We start from the raw sequence: 23,053 nt of genomic DNA, 5'->3' as shown, positions 1-23,053 counted from the left end.
CATGTAAAGAACCTACTTTTAAAAGTGTGTTTTTCTGCCATTTTACACCACCTTATATACATCTCCTCTGTAATGTATTCAAGGAAACCTAGGAAATTATTTTCACTCAGAAAAAAATCACTAATAAGCCACCAAACAAGATGGGTTACTGCTGGAAAGAGAAAGCATTCAAAAGAAAAAGAGAGCTGAGCCGATTAAACAAGTGATTCTCCTTTAAGAAAAATGCATACTATTTTAGGGAATTTTCTAGGAATGAATGCACACATTTGACTTCAGTCATTTTTTTTTAAACTTTGACTGTTTCTGTAAGCTATTAATGACAAGAGTTTGGACTCGCTTGTCCTGGTATGTCATGCCTGCTTACTCATTACAGAAGAAATACAATTTTTAAATGACCTAAAATGAAATCCAATTTTAAAGTGACAATTTAAATACTGAGTTATTGTATTGTAACCTTCAACTCAGTACTAATGTTTTCCAAATATTCTGCATGTGCTTCCTCCCTTTGGGTCTATATTCTTATGAAGTACTGGGTGCTGGGAAGCCTGGCATCATGTTCCCCCAAGGGCTGGGCTGTACCTCTTCTGCTTACATTTAAAAGGACAGCCTTCCTCTCCAAGCCCATCTCCAGGCTGTCACATCCCCAGGAACCAGGTTAGCTCAGGGATCTTGCGCAACCCCTCTTGGAGCCCCTCTGCTGGCCATAGCCTGATGCCGATCTCTCTCAGGGTGGCGGGTCTCGCTATTGTGTTATACAGCTTCAGGTCTCTTGTCTGATAGGGACATAGATGGAACTCTGCCCATTTCCCGGGACTAGGGCCCACAGTTTCCCAGCGACTGCTGCCGGTGGTGTTTCAGCACCGCCCAGAGTTTCGGCACGAAGCGCTCCTTTCATCTCACCCATCTCGGCAGGAACACAATTGCTAACAAACTCGTAAAGATACAAATCACACCTATCAGGCTCATACAACACTCTGTGAATATACCATGAATCTGCAGCATCTACCGCATCGGGTTTGAACTGAGCTGTGCTGACAGAGCCTTGAGAAGAGGCTAGCAGCTTTATCCCCATCCAGCCAAGCCTGGTGACCCTTTATTTGCACAGGCCTTATCTAGTGTACCTCAATTGCATGCAAATAGTTTCTCTCATCTGGCCCAGTCATTGCTATCTGCCACGTGGAGCATGAAAAACATCTTGGCCTCATGTACCTTTTCATAAAGAAAGTACCGTTCAGAGCAGATAAAGTAGAGCGTGTCGCAGAGGGTTGGCAAATAGTTTGAGCCATCGTTGCCTCTGCTAGGCTGGAGAGTGTCCAAAGTCATGAAGCATGCCTAAGAACTGCTCTCGCATTGCAAAGAGCCGAGCATCAAGGTAGTTATGTATTGGAGGGCATTTTCTAGAGGTTGATGGTTATCCAGCTTTTACTTTGGAAACACTTAAATCCATCTGCTTTGTTTATTGGGTTTGGTAAAGCACACAGCATCGTTTGTCTTACTGCCAGACACTGGACCCCATGTCAACAAAAGGCCCCATGACTGACCCCTGCCTCAGGAAATGAAGGCCGTGTGCTCCCAGAGCAGCGCATACTCCAGAACTTCAGATTACTGCTATGTCTGTGCATCGGGACACTGAATTTGAGACTGAAACCAAATTCTACTCTAAACAAACCCAAACTAGGTCTGAATGCGAGTGGGAGGGTCAGCTGTGAAGCATGGGCCTGGGCACGCCACAGCTTGTGCTCTAATCTCATGCTAAACCCAGGGTCCTGCTCCTCAGGGCCCCTCACAGATTTGTCACCCTGGAAAAAAAACTCCTCTTGGTCCATTACCCTGCCCAATGCAGGGAGTTGGAAATAGATGATCTCAAGGTCCTTCCAACCTTAACCGTTCTGTGATTCTATGACTTGCAGATATGCACATGTTTTCCATATCCCAGGTCTCCTGGTAATTTCACCCTTTCTGTGCCTCAGCCAGCTGTGCAGGATAAGGGCGCAGGTTAACCAAATTACAGGGGTTCTGCTTGGCAAGCTGCTGTTGCTGAAGCCATGACAGCAACATCTTTTGCTCACTGTGAGTTCAAAACCAGGTTAAAAAAGTACTCCATGCATGCCCTCCCTGTCCTTCCCCCATGCTGTGCAGGGGTATGTTGTACCAGACACCTTCCTCTTCTCCGAGGGGTGAGCAAAATCCACCTGCCTCTCCCTCCCTGCCAGCACTGCCTACTGGCACCCAGCGCATGCACAAGACCCCTCTCCCTGCACCATGTGGGGTTTTACACTTCTGTAGCCTGCTGCACTCCACAGCTGTCTCCTTTGTTTCTCCTAAACTCAGCCTCAGTTTTGCGTACAGATGAATACGCGTTACGTCTTGTGCTGGATGCAAGCAGTACCCTGAGAAAGCTAAAGCACTGTGGAGCCAGATGCCCATCACGTCTGTTCCTGCCACCTTCACAGCGAGCTTTGGGGGTGTCCTGTGCTTTGGCTGTGTTGATTCTACTCACCATCGCTGATTATATTTCCGTATGTTCACCTTCTGCCATCATTATGCAAAGCTGCTCTGCTGCAGCTCCTTCTCAGTGCAGGAGCATCCTCTGTTATCCTTTGGTGCCTGTGAAACAGAGTGATAATGGAGGGGTTGCTTGTCACTGCCAAATAGGTCAGGGGCCCGGGGAAGCCATAAGGCAGCCTGCACACAACAGGCACCTCCTAGCAGGCACCCAGTATGGCTGCAGGCAGCTGTGCTTGGGTGCAGCCTTCTGCAGGTATTTTATAAACAGAGCACACCATTCCATTTGCAGTAAATATGCATTATAAAGCAGATAACTATGTGTACCAAACAGAGTCCTGCAGTGTGCAGCTGGCCAGGGAAGGCTTTTCTCGGCACGTCTAACAGAAACTCTTTTCTTTTTCCTGTTAGAAAGAGGGAATACATCTTCTGAAACTCCACTGAACAGCTACTGGCATCAGATGTTAGACACATCTCAACCACACCAGCTGCGCAAAAGGGTTTTGCAGTATGTTAATAGATCTCATGAGGAAACAGCCCCTGGAGATCTGGGCTGCTGCTGCTGCTGAAACACAGAGCCCCTTGAATTGTACATGATGAACAAAGACCTCAGAAGATACCCCACAAGAGTCGCAGCATTACAGGCGCATGGATTTTTGCCCAAGCACTAGACCAGATCCCCAGCTCAGGTAACAAGAGCTTGCTCACTTGAGTATTCATGTGGTGGATATATTTAGTTCTGCTTTAGGATCTGTGTGCACAGGGTACTGCCTTGAGGCAGCTTCACTTCACAAGCAGGGGAGTTCAATGCACCCCCACAGCAAGAATCCACATGTCCTGAGTGTCCTGGGAGGCAGCACATGGAGGTTGGGTACATGCCAGGCTTCTGGTGAGGAAATACCTGTGCTGGCCAGTCCAGAGGCTGCTCTTCACTGAGCCCAGCTTTCCTTCAAGGCGGCTGGGTGTTTGTGTGTGAGGTGCTGTGTACCTTCCTCAGCACAGTGGGAGTGCTCAGCAGCAGCAGAGCTTCATTGTCTTGGAAAAATACCTTCCACATACAGGCAGCAGGGTAGTATTCCTGAAGAAAAACATTACATTATTTACAAAGGGCCTAATGACCATTGACCCCATGTGGTGTGAGGTTTTTGCTGGTGAGAAATGTGTTGTGTATCTGGACAGTCCACGTGCTGAGAAAAGGAAAAGAAAAGGGGGGTGTGTGTCTGGTGGAACTGGAGATGACAGGTATCAAAAATACATGAGCAAAGAAAAATGCAATCTATTTAATAAGTGTCTGGCTTCCTGCAGTTGTGGTTTTCTAAGAACTTAATTAGCTGTCAGTTGAGCCCAATATTGTCTTAACTCACAGTCACCCAATGACTGCGCTGTGGTTTCTGTCGTATGATAAAATCGTCGTGAAAGTTCATGCTGCTGATGAAAAGTCCCACTTCTCTTTCTCTACTTTTCTTCCCCTTTCCTCTATTTTTCTCTGGAGTTACGGGTAGGAACGTCTGGGATTCTGAAACTGGGTGGCTCTTGGCATGAGTTGTTTCTGTGTTACCCAGACACGTTCACACAGGCGTCCATAATGCAGGCGCAGCACTAATGTCTGCACCAGGCTTCAGTTAGAAGGACTTGAAACAAATTCATGGATATTGTGAACCAAGATTTAGTATTACAGGGACCAGCTACTAAGCAGTGTGGTTATATTGCCATGTTTGGCATCTCACTGTGCCAAAGACAAACCTGCATGAAGCACATTCTCCCTCTCAGTGCAAGCATGTCTTGGGAGTCCTTCAGTCTCATCCTGACACTCAGGCTGTGTATCTGTTTAGGACACAAAGTTGTCAAGTGGAAACCTTTTTACACTTGAGAACCAATATTTCAATGCCTTTGATGCAGCTACAAGGTAACTAATTCAAGAGTACTTACAAGGGTAGTTGGATGGAATTGCCTGCATCCCCTTCTGAGAGCTTGTTTGTGTCTAACTGCACTGCAAATCTCTCATTGTGGAAGAAGTGGTTGATTTTCAGATTACTAGAGCATGCCTGGTTATCAGTTGAAGTTGTACTGCAAGAGAGTACTCTTGCTATGAACAGGCTGAGGTCTGACTTCAACCAGCCTCTCTTCAGGCCCTTCACTGAAGTGCCAGAGCTAGTGCTGGCGGTGACTTGGTCTGCCTTATTGACAGTGGAGAAAACAAGGGCTCACACGAGGGAGCAGAGGTGGGCTGAAATGCCCTCTAGGGTTGTCGGTGTCCTCCCCCATTGCTGACACTAGGGCAACCCAGCCGATGCATCATCTCCATGCAGTTGCAGCTGTGGAGGGGCAGCACTCTGCTGGGGTCAACCCATGCCACAGCTGCTTTCTCCAGACTCCTCCTCTTGCATCATCTCTGGCACTGGCTTGACCCCTTGAAGAACCAGTTCAGCTCACAAAACCAGCAGCAAATGGGTCTTGTTTTCTCCTCTGGGTTCATTTGAAGCTATTCACATAGAGTTGAGAAGAGATGGGAGAGAGCAGCAGGATGGGACACAGGTAGGAGCTGGCCCATCCTTCCTGCTTCAGTGAGTCACTGCCATGGCTTCAGCCGTACCAGAAACCTTCACCCTTTAGACTTGTAAACTGAGCATCTCTGCCTCCTGGCTAAATTTTGTCAGGATGATTCAGGTCCTGACTATGTAAAAAGGATTTATACAAATGTAAGATTTTGTCTTTTGCTTCCATTTACAGATGAGGACAGAGCTTAGATATGACTCATATATGAGAACTGCAAATAACATTAGCTGGCCATTCCCTGTTTTTGCTTTTTGGTTTTTTTTTTGAATACACTTAATGATATATTTTCCTTCATTCCCCATATTTCCTGGTTTAATTTTTTTCTTTCTTTTTTTTTTTTTTTTTTTTGATTATCTGGGTTTCTTGTCCTCCTTTCAAATCCCTTTCTTCCCCTGGCAAGCTACCTAACATTTTTGTGTCGGATTGATTGTGAAATCAGAGTAACAATATTGCATACATAAAAGAAACACTGGGCACCTTAACCTTAGGAGAGACACAAGCTCATTGTCCTGATTCCCACTGGAATGTACTGAACTGGAAGAACTTTCAGCAGGAAAAGAGAATGAGACCACAGCCGTGGACACTGAACTCTCCAGCTGTGTGAAAGATTAAAATAATACTTGTAATCACTGCTGTAGTCACTTGTTTCTTATCTTAAAAAATAGTGCAAAGTATGTCTGTGAGCACACTGAGATTTCTACCAACATTAATAATCACAAATTTGGTTTGTTCTTGAAACTAATAAAATAATTAACACCAGCCATGTAAAAGGAGAGTGAAATACAGTAATTCATTCTGGCTTACAAATGAAAACCAGAAAGAAACTAACTCAGAAAGCTTGATCATGAAAGCTATTTAGCTTCCTTCCAACCCAATCTGATAGGGGACAGTGGAAGAGCATCCAGATCTCCTGCTGATGACTCTCCTGCCTTTAAAGGCCAGCACGGGTCATCCAGTCCATAGGATTATTATATCTGGAAGAGCAAAAACTTCACAAAACAGAACATTAGAAAACCATTCAGAAAGCATTTGCACACAAATCAGGCACCTATGGAGATCTGGAAAAAAGCAGTGCTGGAGTTTTCTTCTTGGCAGCACATCTGGGCCTCATGATCCCGATTAGCAGTCTGCAGCTAAGAGACAGGACATTTAAATGCTCATCAGTGGGGAAGTATGTAGCATTTTGTTGATTACGCAGTGGGAACAGAAAAGCCTCCAGATATTCATTCACTCATTCATTCATTTTTAATGACTTAGCTGAGAACTTGGAGAAATTGGGAGAAAAGGCACGAAGGCTGCTTTCTCCTCTGACCTGTGCTTGTCTCCTGGGGAAACTGGAGTGATGGTCTATTGTTCGTGGGCTATTCTTGGGTTCTGGTGACCAAAGCCAGCTTCTCTGGCTGTGATTACAACCAGCCATTGGGACTGGTTGGCAGTCCCTGCAGCATCACAGTCCCCGCTGCTGGAAAAAGGAGCAGCTCTGTCCACCTTCCCAGCCATGTGCTCCTTTCCTCTCCCTCATGCCAGCAACAGTACTCACCCAGCCTTTGGCGAGCCTAAGCAGAAAACCAGTCCAGCAATCTGTTTTGGAAAACCAGTCCTCATCTGAAGAGAAAACATTGGTTTTCAATGAGATCAGGTGCCTGAAGGCAAAGCCACATTTTTCTGCAGCATTTCAGACTTAAATCAGTTCAAACTGGCCTTGAAACCATGTCTTCTAGCTTTTTTCCTGCATACTTCAGAGATGATGAAACTCCCCATTTTCACGGAGCTCTTGTTAAGGCCTGGAAGAGAAGGTGTGATAGCACAAAGGCACTAGGCTGTATCCACGTGTTCAATCACAACCCAAGGCGACAGCAGCATGGTCAAGTGATGCATTATTTGGCCACATAGTCCTCAACACTTTCAAAGGGCTTATAAGCCCAGATCTGAACCCCAGAAACATGACAGTCACTTACAATTTATGAACTTTTGAAGGAATGTATTTCTGCGTTGATTTTATTTGCCTTTGGTTGTAACAGCATCAGTATTTTCAAGCTTTTCTCTGCCATCAGACTTTCTCTTCCAACCCTCTTTTATTTTTCTAAACAGTGAAAGTTGAGACCCAGACTTAAAAAACCCAGTAAGTGGTTTCTGGAGGAAGCCACCCGATGTGAGGAGCCCTGTGCTTGCATTGCTGAGTTGTCAGCGTTGCTCCAGTTGTCAAAGTGCGGGATGGCAGGGCAAGTGTTGGTACGACAGGGCTGGTCAGACAACTCATGGCCTTTCTTTGCAAGCACACGGAAGATCACACACACAACTGGCAAGGAAGGGTGTTTAAATCTTGAGAGCTTGAGTGTCTGAGCCAGAAGTGTTAGGTTTTATGGGAGATTAGGCACTGCTTGACACAGCAGATCCTATTGCCAGATCCCTGGTGCAAAGACAATTAAATGAGCCAAATAACCACATCCATCTCAGCATGTCCATGCATGTGCAAACAATTACTCTGTGGGACTGTTATTAAATAAAATTAAATTTTAAGTCTGTACCCAGCCAGGAAATCTTAAGGGAGACTAATTTTCTAGGAACCATCTACTGGTCACAGACTAGGTAACCCTGGAAAGGTTTATAAATCTGCTCTCAAAGTCTCTAATCCTGTTTATCTGCTACTGTACTTCTTCTAAAAACCCAGGACTTCTGAGAAATAGAGGAATTCAAAGCCCCAGGGACTCATGCAAGTCCTTTGGACTTGCAAGAACTCAGACAAGACATTTGTTTCAAGTCAAGGTCATTTTTGGTCATTTAGGACTTCATCAGTAGTTTACTTTCCAGATGAAATAACACCAATTTCTTGGTTTCCTTCAGTGGCAAACTCTGCTTTCATCATTCTATATGAAATCTTCTTATCTGTTTTCAAGGAGACAAAGACCAGCAAAACCTTAGAAATCAAACAAAACTCCCTCCTGCCCCCTAAAATAGACTCATGTTGGGCTTTAAGGCACTGAGACTGTCTGAGCCCTTGCCATGGTCTGGTGTGTGGTGTGTGTAGAAGTGGAGGTAGCCCTAGAGAGCAAAGGCAGAGCAAAGTCTGCACAGCTCCTGTGCTGGAGGTGATGCACATTTGGACATCTCAGTGGGGATCAGAACATGAACATAATGGAGAGGGAAGGAAAGTTCCCTACCCACTGGATATGTCTGAGATGTGTTCACAGCTCTGACAGTCCAACAAACTCATCAAAAGGGCATGTACTGTCAGCCTGCAGAATCACCACTCAAAAATGCTTGGAAAAAAGTGGCTGTAGAAGAGTGAGAAATAAACACAAGTGTGTTCATGCCTTTAGTCAGGTACTGTGACTCCATAGGTAATGGGCAGAAGGAGGGTGAGGAGGCTCAAGGAGGAGGAGGATGATGAAACAGGGCAGCAGCAAACTGGAATTTGAGTGCCTTAATCCCAGCTCTGCTCCCTAGAGCACAGGGAGACTTTCAGCAAGCCCTTCTGGGCTAGGGGAGTCTCCTCTTCTCCAAGCCTAATAATAAAAGCCAAACTCCTTTCTGCAGACCTTTTGAGATCTGCTGTTGCAAAGAGTCATACAAGCAAGACACCTTTTTTTCCTTTACATGATAAATATTCCTTTAAAGTCTCCTTGGGCTGCTCAGATGATTCCCACTTCTAATGGGGACAGATGTTTTGTTGATGTAAGGGGCCATCCATCAGGCTGACCCACTGAAAAGTCTGTACTGTGGCTCTAGTTGTAGCTGCCAAAAGAAGCACTCCAGAATTGCCTTTGAAATATTGCATGTTTTAAGTGGATAAGGAGGGATTGGAATGTCCTCATCCAGCCTTTATTATTTGGCTGCTTTTGAATGATCCTTTTCAAAAAGAGGTTGGGCAGCTATGGGGAAAGAAAAAAAAAAAAAGGAAAAAGAGAGAATAACAGGGCCTAATGCTCCTTTATACATTTTATAGATTTAATATAAAAATAGTTGTAACAAAAACACAGATCCCATGGTCTGCCTTCCTATTTGCACAGGCTATAATGAGTTGACATTTGAAGGAGTCTGGAAAATTGTATTTAGTAACTCCTCAGAGGCCTCAGAGTGGGAAAACATATTATTGCTGCCTGATTTGGAAGTTATTGTTTTAAAGACATTTTCAGAGTTGCACACCTCTTTTCAGGCTGCATTTCTTCATCTTCTGAAAAAAAGGAGGCTTAAGTTTCCCCCTCATGATGCCTGTGTGACTGTGATCACTGTCTCATATTTTGAAGCTCTTGTAGAATGGTAAGGGAAGAGAACAGTTCCATGAAGCTGTGAAATGGGGTGAAATCAAATAATCTGATTTCTGATCACCCCGTTAACTGCCCTGTAAAGGAATGGGGAAGGACCAGGAGAAACATGCACTGGACTGAATGGCGTAAGACCTTCAGGAGAGAATATACTCTGTGTTGTTGAAGAATAAGAGGTTTCTGCAAAGGTTGCTTGGGCTTATTGCTTGCCTTGTTTTGGGCAGGGAGTTTGCTGGAAGAACTTCTGCTATCACTAGCAGTGTGCTCAGACGTGCCTTTGTGGATGTTAACTTTTAAAAACAAGTCTCTACCCTTCTTAGGCTACCAAGGGGATGAGGTGACATCTGCTGTCATACTCCAACTGATGGGTGACAGCTGGCTCCAGTGCCTCTTTGTGCTCTTGCATGGCAGCAGCTAAGCCCAGCTTGCGTCAACCAGTGACAGGTTTTTTGACTAGTTTCCAAAGAAAAAGAAGGCTATACCAACCATGCTGTCTCTATTCCTGCTTTAATACATCAACCAGCCTTAATCAAACCTGGCAGGAGTGCGGAAATGCCTCTCTCAAAGGAATGAAGCTCCCACATGCTTTAAGAAGGTCTGTGGCTGTGTGAGCAAGACAGGTCCTCAAAGTGGGGTCGCTGGCAATGTGAAGCAAAGGTAGCAATGCTGGTGTATGTGTCATTTGGAACCCAGTCCTCACTGACGAGTCCATGCATATCTCGCCTAGTAAAAGCGCACTTGCCTTTTGCTAGGTACACTGTGGTAAAGACAGATTTAGATAGGGGATAGGAATAAGGATGAACTGTGATTATTTTGACAGGAGGTGTGAGACTGCATAAAAAAAATCATAGGAAGACAGCCTTCATTAGCTCTGTTGCCTAATAAATAACCTGAATTTTGGAGGTATAGCCACCAGCTTCAACAGAAGTTCTGCAGGACTGAGGCATTATGAAAAAAAGTTACTTATTTTCAGATACTAAATTAGTTTTAAAGCCCAAGTTTTTGGTACCCACACGTGAAAGAAATGTTATCAAGGCCCTAAGTATAGGAAAAACCAACCAACTTGTGCAAAACAAGAACTTCCATGAAGAAAAAAATTACTGGTTAAAACTTAGCTATAAGATTCTCCTCTTGCTTGTCTTCAGGAGAAGTATTGAAATACCAGCTATGGGGCTGGTACCTTCAAAATAGAGGGGAACTGAATATGGATTTTGGTGGTGTTGTGGTTTAAGCTCAGCCAGTAACTCAGTACCAAGCAGCTGTTCACTCACTCCCCCCGCTTACTCCCCCCGCTCCTGGAGGGATGGGGATGAGAATCAAAAGAATATAACTCCCACAGGCTGAGATAAGAACATTCAGGTAACTAAGTTATAACACAAATCCCTACTGCTACCACCAATAATAATAATGATAAGGGAAATAACAAGGGAAGAGAATACAACTGCTCACCACCCGCTGACCGATACCCAGCCCCTACCTGAGCAGTGATCTGGGCCTTCTGGGTAAGTCCCCCCAGTTTATATACTGGGCATGACGTGCTGTGGTATGGAATAGCTCTTTGGTTAGTTTGGCTCGGGTGTCCTGTCTCTGCTTCCTCCTGGTTTCCCCTCCTCCCTGGCAGAACATGAGACTCAGAAAGTCCTTGGTCAGACTAAACATTACTGAGCAGCAACTAAAAACATCGGTGTTATCAGTGCTGTTCCCAGGCTGGAAGTCAAAACACAGCACTGCACCAGCTACTAAGAAAGAGAAAAATGACTAATACTGCGGAACCCAGGAGAGGTGGGAATATTAGCACTGCATCATGAAGCACCAGTTACTGACAGCACATGAGGCTGCATGATGAAGCGCTGACTGACTGATCCCCACATCTGTCAATTAACAAGTCATGCGACTCAGATCTGGAGTACAGACACTCTATAATGGCCCAAAGCAATAAGTCATAGCACTGACTAACACATATGCGTGTGTATAAGGAGGTGAGTATTTCTGCTTTCAGGTGACAGAGTCACATGTATGTAGAAACATTCATTAAGTACATATACACCAAGTACTGGAGGATTAAAATTTTATTAGCTGTTACAGAGCTCCCGGATGATAATTCTAGGATGGCAAGCACAAAGATCTGCAAATGAGGTTTCACAAAGGGCTTTGTTTTTGAGAAGTGGAGAAGTTTGTGTGGTTTTAAAAATTAAAGCAGGGAGCTAACATGCTCGCTTTAGCATTTGTAGTTAATGTTTGAATGGAGAAGTGTTCCTAAAATGCATTTTATAATACATGTCTCCACTGACTATCTCTTCTCTGTGCACTTGCAGAAGTCCTGAAAGCAGTCCAATTTAGCACTCAAATATCCAGCTCTACCTACCCATGAGGTGCATTTTAGGTCTCTCTGAAACATCACTTTCTCCGTATTTCTATGAGGAATTAGACAACCCTGACTACTCCTCCCCACCTTTCTGGGAGGAAACATCCCCTAAGAGGCCAAGCCATGAACTCTCCCATTGCCAGCTTCCCCAGCTTCCAAAGTGGAGGCAGGAGCTGGCTGGGTTGGGGATGGCTCTTGCTCTTTGAGGGGCTGCTTCCTACCCTGTGCATCACCTCCCTGGGCAGGCAGACACTGAGCTTTGCTCATCAGCATCTGCCATAGCCAGGGGTGCGTTTGGTTTCCAGTCAGTCACCAAACTGCTCTGTGAGGTCACTGATGGGGGCTGCTCTCCCCCTGCCCAGGAGCAGCAACGGGAAGCAAGAGCCCATGGTTTGGAAGCTAAGCTTTGGAAAATGGGAAATGCTTTCAGGGAAATGCTTTCAAGGAAATACTGGGTCGAGACCCTCAGCTCACCCAGCACAATGCTAAGAATCAGAAAGGGGCAGTGAAACTTCCCTGCAGAGGAGGAGAGGATGGTGCTCTGAAGCCCATGGTGGCTCCATACTCCTTTGTGGATCCCCAGATCAGGGTCAAAGGCATTCTGTTTCAAAAGACTTCATCTGGAAACACAAACTCATTTGTAGTTGCTGATATCAGACAGATTGATGAAACTGAAATGGCCTGTTCTTCCCCTCCTCCCTGAAATCTCTTAAACGCCTCTCTTCACAGGGGTTGCACATTTGTATATAATTATTTCTTTTTCTGTATATTGATCCTTCTCAACTTCCCCTGAATGCACCATAATTACGTTTTCTTCCAATGAACATAAGGAGTGAACTGTCACTGGTTCACAATGGCTCCACTTCATCAAACCGGAAAAAGAAGCCCCTGTTTTGGGGAAGGTTTCAAGCGACGGGCTGACAGTTGTGGGTTCTGATTCATACCTGTGCAACCGCTACTCTGTAATCAGGCAGTGATTACTCACCGACAACCAATTACTGTTCCCGGCTTCCTAAAGTAATTTCTCTATTGGGAACTTTATACATCCTGGTTAATTCTGCAGGGGAAACTCCACAGGGAGCAGGGCAGAGAGTGAGTGCATCACTCTGTGTGCCATACCTGGGGCTGGCAAGGAGGCGAGGTGGCTGCCTTAAGTCAGGCAGGCAAGAGAGCAGCCTCCCTTGACAGACAGGTGTCAGTTCTGCAGGAGCCATCACATTTCATAGAACCATAGAATCACAGAATGGTTTGGGTTAGAAGTGACCTTAAAGATCATCTGGTTCCAACATGCCTGACATGGGCAGGGTCATCTCCCACTAGTGCATTTTATGAACTGTCCAGTGTGCAATGAATGTGTTTTCTTGGTTCTTAGTAATTAACAGCAAAGGTGAGCTCTGAGATCTTCCCCCAGAAGTGCCAGAGTTAGGGGAGACGGTGGCACAGGTTTGCATGAGCTGGTACCTCACTGTTCTGACAATTATCTGTCCTCTGCAGCAGGACCACCCTCCCTTTCCCCACCTTTCTCAAACCCACTGATTGCCTGCACTTACCCACAAACTGAGTTTTATCAAAGGCTTCATCACTTTGCTCAGCCATGGTGATGCTCAGAGGCTGCCACAATCCTCTCACCCCCCAGCTCTGTGAGAGGGGGTGCATGGTTCCACCATCACCACAAAAGGACAAATGAGTCCAGAGGGTGCCAGGGGTGAGCAAAGGCCTATGAATCAGCAGCAGATTTTTCCTTAACAAGCTCACTGTGTGGCTCACCAGAGTTATCATTAGCCTTTGAAGCCTAAAGCTAAAATGTTTTCAGAGGGAATGGTCAATGGAGCCTCTGTGCTCATCTCCTGATGGTGTTAGGAGCTGCCCTGCACTACCCTCAGGTTCAGGTGGGCTTTCTGCAGGGGCCACTGTCTCAGCAAAAGCCCAAACACCACAGGCAAAAGAAACCTGCTACCTGGTGGTAGGTCATTCTTTCCCAAGCAGAAATGAGTGGTGTTTGCTGGAAGCACTTTTACACTGGTATAACTGTGAAGGAGCAGCAGCCGCTGTTTTAACCGTACCAGCAAGTGTGGAGTGCTGGAGTATTTCTGGATAGATCAACTACCAGCATCTTCTTTTCTGACAAGGTTACACTGATTTAAAGAGCAATGGGAAAGCAGCTGCTCAAGTAAGTGTTTACACAACAGCATGATCAGAAGCAGGCAGTGACCCTGGATGGGACAAGGGATGATCCAGGCTCTCCCTGTGTGCTTGGGAGGGCTGGAGGAGGGAAGTCCCAGGTGAAACTCAGCCCTTGTGTGGCTGGGGATGGGATGCACAGCGAGACATGTGCAAAGGGAAACCAGGTCCCTGGTGCAGGGAACGTTCCTTCTCCGACTGGGCAGGGTGCAAACCCTGGAGCTGGCTGGCTACGTGTGCCACCTGGCATCCCTCACCCAGCCGGAGCATGCTTTGGGGTAAAACTGGAGTGTCTGACCTAAACATTCATTTTACCTCACAGATCCTTCTCTTGTCACTATGGCTAGTGAGACTACACATAATATCCAGAAAGCCTGGTTTCTTGGGGCAGGTTCCCTGCACCCTTTTGGTTTCCATCCCATGTCCAATGCCAGCTGAGTCTGACAGTCTTGCTGAAGCACACCAGGAAAACATGAGAGACATCAGGTGACCTACTCCTAGTTCATCAAGCTAAACAGTTGTGGAAAAAGAGAGAGCCCTAGTGAAACTAGGCAATAGCTGTGCCTGGCTCCAGGCATCCAGTCACTTTTCCAATCTTGGCAGGAAAGAGCAGTGAGTCCTGCTGTTTCAGTTGCACTTTGGTTTACTTGCCCTTCTCACAAAAGAGCGCCTACCAATGCATAAAGGCCTTTGAAGCAAACATGCCTGCAGGCACTGCTAAATCACTTCTTCCTCATCATGCTGCAGGGTGGTATTAAAGACGTTAAGGGACCCTGGAGTCGATTTATCCCATTAAAGCTATTTTTCAGGATTTTCATTCTGCATCCGTTTTTGCTAATGTGTTTTCATTTTTCTTCATTTATTAGACTGAGGTCCATTATGATTTTCAAAACTAAAACAAAGGAGACCATTACATTATATTGGACAGTAGCCACAGCCAAGATGGAAATGTGTATACTGGATTCCTCCTACCCCAGAACCACAGTAATACAGTTGCTGGTGCCTTTCCTCTTCAGAGGCTGATGACATAATCCTGTCACATGCCTTGACCCCTCCTGGGTAATCATGTCACCCCATGGCATCAGCCCAGCTTTAAAGCTCAGCCTCTCACTAGAGGAAGATCAGGGGGGCCACAGCTGGCCACCAAGCAGAGAGAGGTACACAGGGAAGATGAGGATGCTGGAGGTAGGTCTGGTGCCAGGAGGTCTCTCCTGCACTGTGGCAGGTTAGGGACACATTCATGCTTTCTGTCTGCTGTTTCTTGACAACATTCACTCATAATTTCTCTCCTCCCCTCTTCCCCCCCCCCCCTCCCCATCTGTTATTGACTGTATTTACAGACTGCAATGGTTTATCCAACTAGAATAACAACAAATGCAATTCTGAGAAAGTGGTACTCAGAGTAGCACACACAGCCTGTAGCCTCTGGGGAGGAGGGGAAGGGCTAGAATAAAACTAAAGACATCCCTTACAGACTCACTGCCAAGTGACGACAGGGGACTGTCCTGTACCAGCATCTCCAGAGGCACTGGCATAGGAGGTGGGCCTGATGGCAAGCACACACAACTGCTGTTCTCCCTCTTCTACCATTCTTCCACCTACTTTTCCCCGGGGACAGCTTGATTGCCCAAGCGCCAGTGCATGGCTGGGTTCCTTTTGTTAATGCCATCAAGATATCAATAATATTCATTATTTCTACCCAATATTTTTCCTCTTTGGAAGAGAAAACAAGAACAAAAGTAGTTTATTTTCTCATGCCTTACTTATTTTAACCACCTCTGTCCCTTAGGCCCCCAGCCTCAGGGTATTTGCTGTTTCGCTACATTATTTGTTACTGCAATGTTAATCCAATAAACCTGAACTCCCATAAATTACCATGCCACATGGGGCAGGCTAAGTTTAGCTCTTACATATTTTAGACATCTGTCAAGATAAAACTTGGACTGGAAGGAGTCTCTGGCATGCTCATCTATACCCAAAGTGGACAGTGACACAGGCATTTCCGTTTCTTACTCTGACTATGTCACTTCAATATTAATGAGTTCACATGAAGTTTCGCGTGGTATGCTCCTGGGATAGCATAGAGCACAGTGCAGGCTTGGAAATGAGCTCCATGACTTCATGGATCTGAAGCATGACCCACAACATTCTCTTTTCCTTCAGCAGCTTGGGCTTTGGCCACTTCATACAGGGTGTTAAAAACCTTTGTGTTAAATATCCACGAATGACGTCTTCACCCTCCTTCCCAGGCCTTTGTTGAGTATATCTGAAAGTTGCTTTTTGGGAAGAATTCAATAAACATGTATAAACATGTAAAATACACTTTGAAGAATTTTCAGTGTATTTATTTCTGCTCAGAAATAGGACACCTTTTAAAGAGTTGAAAAGGGTGACATCATTCAACAAATCCTTATTTTGGATGCAGTGAAGCATTTTGCAACAACTCCAAATGCAATTTTTCATTTTTCGTACGTGACTGGAAAAACAAATCCAGTTTAATCTCTTTTTTTTTCATTTTCCCTCCTTTTTATTGTAGTAACCAGACTTAAAAAATAATTATTCACTTCCTATTCCTCCCATAGCCATTCATGATAATCTTTCGCATTTTTTTACATGGACTGTTTCTTTATATTGGTCTCCTTGGTGGGTTGAAATCCCTGTAAATACTTGTTCCTCTTCCCACTTTCTCTCACAGGTTTTCTAGCTCTGCCATTGCACAATATTAATGAATACAGTCAATTTAAAGAATGATCATATGCAGCAAATAATAAAGGAGAAAAATCTCTGCTAACCACCATGGGAGAGTTTTCTCTGTGTTAATGCTGACTTACACTGCTGATTTTCTGTCCTGCGAGGAGGTGGGCAATCCCAACCAATCCTTGGCTTTGCAAGGAATTGTCTTGGTGAATAGTTTTAAAGGAGTTCTTTGTTTCCTAGTGTCCTGGGTTCAGCAGTAGCAGTCATTTTTCTCCTTCTTAAATAGCTGGTGCAGTGCTGTGCTTTTGACTTTCAGCCTGGGAGCAGCGCTGATAACACCGATGTTTTCAGTTGCTGCTCAGTAATGTTTAGTCTGACCAAGGACTTTCTGAGTCTCATGTTCTGCCAGGGAGAAGGGGAAGCCAGGAGGAAGCAGAGACAGGACACCCGAGCCAAACTAACCAAAGAGCTATTCCATACCACAGCACGTCATGCCTAATATATAAGCTGGGGGCAGTTACCCAGAAGACCCAGATCACTGCTTGGGTCAGGCTAGGTATCGATCAGCTGGTGGTGAGCAGTTGTATTCTCTTCCCTTGTTATTTCCCTTATCATTATTATCATTGGTGGTAGCAGTAGCTGTTTGTGTTATACCTTAGTTACTAAACTGTTCTTATCTCAACCCGTGGGAGTTACATTCTTTCGATTCTCCTCCCCATCCCTCCAGGAGCGGCGGGAGAAAGAAGAGGGGAGTGAGTGAACTGCTGCATGGTTCTGAGTTACAGACTGGGCTTAAACCACAACATCTAGTTCCTCTTTTTCCAAGGTGAGAATTACAATGTCTGCCTGAGTGAGAAGGAGAGATTGTCCTGATTGATTAATACTTCAGAAAGTGTCTCATAAATCTACACTCTCTCTACAGCAGTACCATTCACTGTTGCTGTTCTGTTCCCCTGGTTAGCCTTTGGATCCCCTCGCAGGCAGTTACAAGTCTCATTCTGCAATAGAGATATACTGAAATGTATAGTAAAGGAAACAGAAGAACAACATTAAATGACAGGGATGTGGAGCTAGAAAAGGTTAGTATCCATTTCCTACTCCAGCAGCAAGCTTCCTTTCTTATTTTTTTTCCCAGATAGATCAAGCTATACGCCACATATCTATCATATATTTGATGTAAGGCTGGAGTTTCTGGGTTTAGTCTTCAGCCTTGGCAGAAGACTTAAAATCTCTTTGGAGGTGCAGAATAAATTTTCTGCCTTTGGGAGTCTTTCAGCCTTGAGGACTAGGCAGGAAATCCTCTGAAGCTTTCACCCTCAGATTGGTTTTGCTGTAATGCTCATAATGGGCACTGAGACCTTTGCAGTGCAAGTGCATGAGAAATGCGAGCTGGATCCTGCTAATGGCTTGGTTTTCCTGGCTGCAAAGCTACCCAGGAGGAGAGATGCTCTGCAGACCCCAGTGCAAATGTAGGAAGGACTGTACTGTCACAGCCAGCACCAGGAGGGTCTTGATGTCCCCCAAGTGTCACATCTTCCTGGGAATAAGCTAGAGGCTGAGGTCAGTATGCACCCAGTGCTGGTCCTTTTCCTCACTGTCTACCTAGGCAATCAGGGCAGGAGTCACCTCAACAGGTATGGGGCTGGGAGATCAACATCCTTGGGGACAGACAGCAATGAAGAGCACAAGGCACTGAGTAACCTGGTCTAACTGAGAAGCTGGCCCTGCTCTGAGTGGGGCGTAGGGCCAGATAACTTCCAGAGGTACTTTCCAGCTTAAATCATTCCTTGATACTTAGCTCAAAATAAACGTTTTTCAATATTACTGAATCCACCATTGCTTTTCACTGGCCACCAGGCTCAGAAGTGATACGTGGTTCCACAGGCTGTAGGGTGGCTTGGAAGAGCTCTCACTTCTGGAGACAAACAGGAGGAGTAAGCTGTGGGAAACTTAGCAGGGTGCTTGAGGCTTTCATGATCTAATTGAGAGGAAGATGAATTTTATCTGACTTGACCTTTATTTAAATCCCCCACTCTCACATTCTGAAGTTTACAACCTCTTCTTTTACTCTCAGTGCAGAGTTTCACCTCCTTCAGAGCCAGAGCTGGCGTGACTCATCCTGGAGGGTACTGCTGTGCACGGTTGGTTGGTTGCCCAAGCTATTGCTCTGTTGTGAGAAATCTGCCATAAAAGAAAACTGGAAACAAACTTAACCTCATTCTGGATTGTCCACTGCCATCGAGGAGCAGTGGGAATTAGGAATCCATTTTCATTTATTCACTCCAAGGTGAATTGTACCGCCTGCCCATGGAAGCAAAGGGCTCAGCTGAGGAGGGTGCTGCTTTTGTGCAAGAAAGGCCACGAGATTTAAAGTGCATCTAAGTGCAATGTGCGTGGATGAGTCAGGAGATCCTGACTTCAAATGTGAGCTCTTCAAAGTGGTATCTGCCTTTTCAGTGGGCATCGCACAGAGCTTTCATTTAAAAAATGCAAAACTACAATGAAAAGCTGAATGGCTCTGATGTGTGAACTGAGGCTGTGATTCACTGCAAAAGCAAGGCTCCCCATGGGTTTCTTTTTGCCCTAGGTGAATAAAATATTGTTGCCCCTCTTTCCTGTTGTCTATGGGGATGCACACGTGCCTGCTCACCCGGAGGTCTGCTGCTCCTGCCGGCCAGGCATGCTGCCAGCTCTGCCCCAGAGCTGCCTGTCGAGGCAGAAATTTCCTGCTCATTAAAAAGAGACAAAAGACACTGAGGTTGCAAATAAAATGTGTTATCTCCACTTGGAAGGTCTGTCAGTCCTCCAGGCCATCACTTTCTCTAGGGTTAGAGATGCTGTGCCAAGCTCTCTGGTCCATGTTAGTTAGAATCATAGAATCACAGAATGGTTTGGGTTGGAAGTGACCTTAAAGATCATCCAGTTCCAACCCTTCTGCCATGGGCAGGGGCACCTCCCACTAGACTAGTTGCTCCATCACTCCTTGCAGCAAGCCTGATCAGCACCTGAATGGGAAGATCTGCCCCTGAATCCAAGGTCTGCCCCCCTCAGTATCTGCTTCACAATACACAGGCATAGAGCCTAGCCTGGAGCCCTCAAACACTGTGTTTGTAATTACTTTTGGTAATTAACCCAGCATCTCTACACCCTGCACTACACTATCCTCCTCGTGGCTCATCAGAATAGCACTATCTTTTAGTTTTACTTCACTAAACGCAGCTCTATCCACGGCTTAAACCCTGGACTCTTTAATTAACTGACAACTTTAATCCACACGTTACACTGTGCTTATCTGGAAACTGACTTTTACTTCTGATAAGCCATGATCTAATTGCCCACCGTCCTTGGCAGAAGTGCAGCATCGATGCACTGCTTCACCCAGACAGTTGCTCAACATGAAAAGCACTCCCACTCATCACAGTCCCACATTAATCCTCAGCATTAAAACATGGATCTGGTTGCAGCAGAGATGGCCAGGAGGTCCTCACAGCCCCTCTCCTCCCTCCCTTCTTCCCTCTTTCCCACCAGGCATCATGACCTGGAACATGTTCAGCTGGCAGGAGCTGAGGCAGCATCACAGGCTGCTGGTGCTTTACCTTCCTGCCCATGTGGGGCTCCTGTTTCTATGCCTAAAAGCAGAAGACAGTTTTATGGCAAAAGCTAGAAGTCTTTGTCCCACTGAGACCAACATAATAGAAACTGATGTGAGCCTGGCAGTTATACTCTGGGTTTATTTGCTGTCTGGGTTTTTTTAGCTTCTAGGAAACTTTCAGACCCCAGAATGCAAATTATTTGCATTAAGCAAGTGAGGGGCTTTCAAAAAAAAATGCTAAATGTATTTAGTCTGTTTTTCTAGAGTTTCTAAAAGAGTTTGTATGCTGAAGTCAGATGTATCTGTCATTAGGTCCGGACAGTTTTTGCCTGTCCAGCCAGCTCTCTGCTGTTACACTGAGATCTGACAAACCATTTTGGTCAGAAGCTGTGTTATCAGTCACAGATATCTTCCCTTTCACCCCCCTCTTGTGGAGAAACAAATGAGAGGGAGACTTTGCAGAGAGATGCAGAAAAAATGCAGCTCAAAATGAGACAGGTTTGTGTCCTTCTGTAACACTGGTGGTGACAGAGAAGTGAAAGGATGCAGAATGGGACAACTACAGAAATACTTGGTCTCTACATTTTAGGAAGGAGAGGTGGGAAGAGACCTTATCAAAGAGGGCTCCACAGTCAGCAGCAAGGAAAGGACACAGAAATAGCTTCTGTGTGCAGAAAGCAGCCCAATGTGGATGCAGAAGGGTGCATGTGAGCAAGCGTGGTGCTGCCAGGCACAGCTTAACCATAACCTGACAACCTTGCAAGGAGCAGGGGAGCGATGGGGGCTTGTGCCCTGGTTGAAACATACAAGCTACATGAGGTCTTTTGCTGGCCCTTGTACTGGTCCCAACTGGGGCAGGTCCTAGCCCTGGGCCTCTCCTGTATCCTACCTGCTGTGTGCCCTAAAACCACACTAGGCTGCCTCCTGTCCCTGCATGATCACCTGTGGAAAGGATTGCTACTTGCCATGGTGTGGTATTTCACGCATGGAAGCAGGTGACTGCTTCACCCTTCTGGTAGAGCAGCACCTTCCCAGTCTGCTGCCCATACTGGTAGCACCCTTTCCTCCTTTGCCTTGCTTCATCCCTGGTGATCCAGACTCTGCAATACACCTGTAAGCTATTTCTAAATTCTTTGTCCAGAGCAGGTAGCAAAGCACAAACCAAGGGGCTTGTTTGCTACTGGCCCCTCTCCATTTGCAGGCAGGGGCTCATCTGCTGCTGCCACGCATTCCCACATGGAAAATACGGGATCTGGGAGGATGATTGGTATTACCCACTGCAATTTTGGAGATTTGAGTTTCTCGTATTTCTCTGTGCTGTGAGTCCTGCTCTCAGCAGGATCTGGGAGAGTTACACAGTGTTTCTCTGGTGCCTGAGCAGTTCTCTCTATCCTGCCTGGCTGCCTTCCCTTGGGAAAATAGGAACATGGCTACTTCAATCATGTCTGGACAAGCAAAGGCTCTAAGGGGAGACCTTAGAGCAGCCTCCCATTACCTAAAGGGAGTCTGCAAGAAAGCTGGAGAGGAGTTTTTCTTGCAGCTTTCTGGCTGGGGCTGGCTCATGCATATTCCATCTGTACAGACATCCCTGCTGAGGCAGGAAGAGCGTACATCTTCCCCCAGTTCCCACAACACTGCCTTTGTCATTCGTAAAAATATCTGTACCCCATGGGAATAACATCCCCTAGAAAAGGGCAGATGGACCCAGGCACTCTGGGATGACAAGGTCTCTGTCAGGGACAGCAAGATGGAAATTAGTTTGGAGCATTTTGGGCTCCCTGTGCTGCTGACTTTGCAAAACTGAAAGGCTGAAAGGGCACCAGGATTGATGGGTGGTGAGAAAATCAGGGTGGAGGGAAAGTATCCAAGGTTTCGGCTGCAGAAAGCACCAGGCTGTGCAGGATATTTTTCATTGTGCTCTCTGTGAAACACTTGTCCTTTGAAGCAGCTTCTTGTGCAAGGAGTCCCTTGCAGCCCCCCCCCCTCCACCCCAGACCCCGTGCAGCCCTAATCCTCCCTGCAGGCAGTCAGGGGAAAATCAGCGGCTGTCACTTCTAATGCCACTTGAGGAGCAGCTAATAGAAATCTGTTCTGCATGGAGTGAGCACTGCAGGACTCGATCTCCCTGTCTGGTGTGCTGCAGCAATTACGTCTATTGTCATATTCAAGTGCTGCAAATGGCTCCGAGTGTTGCTAAGAGTTTCGCCCGTGCAATTCATAGAGAGAATGGTCTGGGTTGGAAGAGAACTTAAAGATCATCCAGTTCCAATCCCCTGCCACGAGTAGGGACACCTTCTGCTAAACCAGGTTGCTTAAGGCCTTGTGCAAGCTGACTTTGAACACTGATAGGACATTCACATAAATAACAGGAAGCATTTTTAGGTGGGAAGATGGGACATTAATTACAGTAAAAGACTCAAGAACCACCACCCTCCAACCTATCTTAGGTGTTAGGTGTGCAAATAAAAGGAAGAGATCAAAAAGTAGATCGGTTTCTTTCACTTCACATGTAACTATTTTACTGGGACAAAAAGGAAAACATGAATATTTGAAAGGAAGCTTGAACAGTTAGGCAGTGCAGGAAGAGGCAACCAAGACAGACAAACGTGGAAGGAAACACGCACCTCCATTTTTGAAAATAACATGTTAAAAAAAAAATAAGTCATTTTTGAGGCATTTCTGTATGAGACAGCCATTTGGCTCCTAGAGCTAGAATATGGGCCAGAAGTAATCAGGGAAGGCGGGCAGAGGCAGCGTACATAATGAGGGAGCCTGCATGTGAGCTGTTATCACTTGGAGGCTAATAGATGATGAAGGCAGCTTAATCCATGCAAGTATAGAATAATGACAACCTTGACTTCATGCGTCACAAAAAAATAGGGGGAATAAGGA

Source organism: Pezoporus occidentalis, unplaced genomic scaffold (assembly GCF_034315485.1).
Source record: "Pezoporus occidentalis ecotype Australia unplaced genomic scaffold, CSIRO_AGI_Poc_V1 ctg77, whole genome shotgun sequence".
In the NCBI taxonomy this organism is placed as follows: domain Eukaryota; kingdom Metazoa; phylum Chordata; class Aves; order Psittaciformes; family Psittacidae; genus Pezoporus; species Pezoporus occidentalis.
This window is presented reverse-complemented; position numbering follows the sequence as displayed.